Raw genomic sequence first — 4,477 nt, 5'->3', positions numbered from 1 at the left:
TGTGGGTCTCTATTAAGAACTCATTTTCCCCTCACACCAAAAACGACTACACATTTCCCGCATGTGTGATTAGTTTAGAAGAGGATTTTTGTATGTATTTCATTTCAGAATAGAGAGTGATTCCTACCTCTCTACCTTGCCATACAGATCTCTGGCTTTCCACAAAGTTAATGTGTCTATGTTTCAGGCCCAGTTTCCGTTGGCACTCTCGATCATGGAATGGGACTAGGGGATGTTCCCAGTAACCAAGCATGCCCCTGCACTCAGATGCTCCAGGAAAGGGATGTTGGCTGATCTTTTTAAGGTGATGGAAATACACTTGGAGTACGCTGTGCCAGGCAATGGAGTATGTTCAGTTCTTGATATCTGCCATTAATTCATTCCAACTTTACTCTTTAGCAGCTGTATTTCATGGTTTGTGGTTTCTAGTTCAGGTGCTTCTCAATTTCATTGAAGATGGTAATTTCTCTTCTATGTTTATCCATTCATCTTATGGCCTTCAATTGATTTTAAGAAGTAAAGTGAAACAGAAATGATTTCACTCCATGATAACTGGAAAATCCCAATATAATTTTTTTTTCCTATTGTACTTTAACTTTTTTAGACAGCTAGAACTAGAAATATGAGGACATTGCTTTTTCATCTGCACTTGTGTCTTCCCTTGTGTATTCTTTCAATCTACTAATTTTGAACTTAATTCATGCCATTCTTTCATTCTAAAATAATTGTTGAGCTCCTACTTTGCACCAAAGCACTGACCAGTATTTTGTAATTCTGATACTCATAAAGTATACAGTACAAAGGGAGGCAAACATCAAATGACCAACCAAAACTTCCGTGCAAATTAATATAAAATTGGAAATTGTAAGAAATAATCTTGATGCAGTGTTCTGCAGTAGTAACTTCTGTGATGATGGAAACATTCTATATCTGCATTGTTTAATATAGTAGCCACTAGCTACATGTGGTTATTGTGCACTATAAATGTAGGTATTGTGGGTAATGAACTGAATTTAAAATTTTAATTAAATTTAATTCATTTAAACTTCAATACCCACATGCAGCTAATGGCCATTTATCAGACAGTGCAAATCTAGAGGGCTAGAACACAATACTATAAGATAGAATAACAGGGAGGTAGTTTAGTCAGGGTGATTATGAGAAGGACATTACATTTAATTTCAGATATAAAAGATTATGAAAGTATATCCAGGCAAAGAATGGGGAGGAAAGACTCCTAAAACTGAGGAGAAAGGAAATTCATAGACCTTAAAGGAGGAAAATGCCTAACATGTTCAAGAAACTGAAAGAAGGCCATCAAGGGAGGGAAAAAAACAATGGATGATGGAGTTTATTACCCAATGATAGCATTTGTCCTTCACATACATTAACACTCTGCTGGGTTATCAGAGTTTGGGGTGCCTGAAATCAGATTGAATTTATACTGCAAAAAATATTTTAATTGTTGCTTATGATCTACACAATGTAGATTAGTTTTAAAATAATGGTATTCCTCTCTCCCCACCATTCAGGGTGCTGCTAGGATAAATAAAGAAAAAAGCCTATATGTTACATTAGAAAGTAAAACAATTATTAAGAGAACAAGAAAGAAAGGGAGAAGCTGATGAATCATCAATGAACTTCGGAAGTAAACAGATTTGGATTTAGGTCTTCTTTTTTCTTTTCTTTTTTTTATTTTTACAGTCTACCCAATGATATTGGTACAACTTTATTAATGCAGAATAAAACAAAATTTTTAAAAAAGTAACCTGTGCTCTGCCTATTAATCCTCACGGAGGATTTTTAAGGCAGTTGAACTACTCTGGATGATACTATACTGGTAGATACATGTCATTATACATTGGTTCAAACCCATTAAATATAAAAAAAGCAAGAGTAAACCCTAAGGTAAACTATGGTCTTTAGGTGATAAAAATTTCTTAATGTAGAGTAATCAGTTGTAAAAAGTGCACCTCTCTGGTGGAGAATATTGATCATGGAGGAGGCTGTAATTATGAGGGGATGGAGAATATATGGAAATCTCTGTGTCTTCTGCTCAATTTTGCTGTGAACCTAAACCTGCTCTAAAAAATAAAGTCTCTAAAAAAGTAAAAATAAAACAAAATAAAAACTTTGTGGGTGACAGATATGTTCACTATCTTTATTGTGATGTGGTTTTACATTGTAAACACATGTCATAACTTACCCAATTCTACACTTGACATATGGACAATTTATTATATTTCAATTATGCCTTAAAGCTATTTTTAAAAAATTTTATCTATCACTAAAACATGTGTATACATATGTTCATTTATGAGCTTTTTATAAACTGATCTTTGGATGTAAGCTATCTTTGGAAAGCTACAGAATACACTCCTAAGAACAGTCATGTCTATCATAGTACAGCATCCTGTACACCTTAATGATTCTGAATCACATATAAGTTGATTGAGGGAAAAAAGCTAATGTTATTTGTAAACTTACATCCCTCTACTTACGTATATTCAGAAAAAAAATTTTTTTTTATAGAAAAAAAATCATCAGATTCTGTCCAAAGAGCTCTGATTTCTGTAGCATTTTTTTCTACCAGGAGAAACAGAAATACCTCTGACCCATAAATTTAGATAAGGAAACACACAAAGGAAAATGGAGACAAATGAAAAGAAAGTAGAGTGATTCTCTATAAATTCTGGTATGACCTAGACCAATGATTTTTGAAATCTATGGGATTAATCATCTTGAAGTCTTCTGAAATTCCAAATTGTTGCTGTGTTGTAGGCATCAATAGCCTTAACAACACAGAAAGGCTCTCTCTTTCCAGCTGGTGGTCAGCAGGCAGTGATATTGATAAAGACTTGTGAAGGTGCTGAGACTCTCCTCCTCTTCAAAACATCTGTAGGCTTCTAGGACTTGGACTGTGTCCTAAAAAGATGAGATGAAGCAGGAATACGTCCATCAGCCTCTCCAGCTCATAGTAGTATGGCCGAAAAGACCAGCCTAGGTTACTTACAGATGCAGGGGCCTGAGCAGCCCCACAGAGGTTGCGATGGGGATCTGAGAGCCTGGGGGAAAACAGGACCTCTATTCAATGGTGGAGCTTCTGGGTATGTGAGTCGCTTCCTCTTGGCTGGGCAGGTCTGGGCTTGAAATCCCATTGCTGGCTCTTTCCTTTCACTCTTTCTCTATTTAATTCATTGGTTCTTAATCCATTGCTGCTTGGACTGCCACCTCTGCTTCACTAGTTGAGAGTAAGTATGCTGTTTGCCTTATGTGTTCTCTGAAGAAACCAATTCCCATTGCAGCAAGTTCAGGAGGGGTTCACTGGAGACCAATGGGCTGATGGGTGGTTTCATCTTGGCTCCCAGAGCCTGGCAAGTTCCATTATCAGAATAGTTTCCAAAACATGGTACATTCAGTCTCTGTTTTGTTTTGTTTTGGCGAGGCAAATTTTGATTGACCTCACAGATTGCAAGGATCTTGTCAGTTTACAATCCCTATATTTTTATTCCGTTTGTACGCCTACAGCACCTGGTCTTCCTAGGTGGTCTCCCATCCAAGTACTAACCAGGCCCGACCCTGCTTAGCTTTCAAGAGCAGACAGGATCAGGCTTGTTCAGGGTAGCATGGCTGTAGACCATTCTCAGGTTTTTAAGCAGCCATTATTAACAATGAAAAAGCCTCGAATATCATGACACAGGGAGTTGGATTCCTGTAACTTTGGCTCTGAGGTGCCTCTGTGCATCTATTTTTAGTGCATCTAATTTTGTAGGGATCTGTATCAGATTCAAATCTTAAACAAGGATGCAGACAGTTCTAAGTTAGGAGGGAAGAAAAGAAGAAAAAGGATTCATTACAGGGTTCAGAAAGGAGAGGGGGTGGCAAAGGGAAGAGAGTGGGAGGGAGAGAGACAGAGAAACACAAGGTAAGAAAATGGGATGGTGTCATAGGGTGAGAAGGGAACGAGACTTTTGGAGTAGAGGTAAGCATGGAGCAGGCAGTGGAACAAGAAGCAGGAAAGAAAGAAAGGGCAAGGATGAGTGAATGGACTTGAGATGATCTTGTTGTCTGGAGTAACCTGCTCCTTTGTGCAGATGGTGTGGCAAAGACATTGTCAGTTTTTATCTTGGCTCTTGGAGTAGCCATTACCTCTGGAGCCATTTCGAAAAAGTCTCTTCTGTTTTGAGAAACAGCCAGTGTGCTTTTGTTTTCCAACCTTGGAATATAAATTTTGAAGTGCAGATCTATTTTCTCAAGGAAGTTCGAAGGTTTATATATCTAAGAAAGAACATAGAGTTTTTTTGGGATCTCAGTCTGGCAGTTATTATACAAACTATGGTCAAAAAATCCTTTTGACACTCAAGAGCTGTCAGGATGTTTCATATTTATTCTCTGAGAGAGGAAGCTGGCCACATTCTATAATGCCTACAGGCTTCAAGCCCTTTAGACACAAATTAAATTCAAAATTTAGGAAATA

General features: G+C 37.4%; 1 pseudogene; it reads right to left on the bottom strand.

Moving 5' to 3' along the window:
* Nucleotides 1-3,519: 3,519 nt before the first annotated feature.
* On the bottom strand, nucleotides 3,520-3,638 carry LOC111738929 (annotated as a pseudogene).
* Nucleotides 3,639-4,477: the final 839 nt, after the last annotated feature.

Source organism: Pteropus vampyrus, unplaced genomic scaffold, assembly GCF_000151845.1.
Source record: "Pteropus vampyrus isolate Shadow unplaced genomic scaffold, Pvam_2.0 Scaffold44, whole genome shotgun sequence".
NCBI classification, from domain to species: domain Eukaryota; kingdom Metazoa; phylum Chordata; class Mammalia; order Chiroptera; family Pteropodidae; genus Pteropus; species Pteropus vampyrus.
Note: the sequence above shows the minus strand (reverse complement) of the source record. Positions and strands in the feature narration are given on the sequence as shown.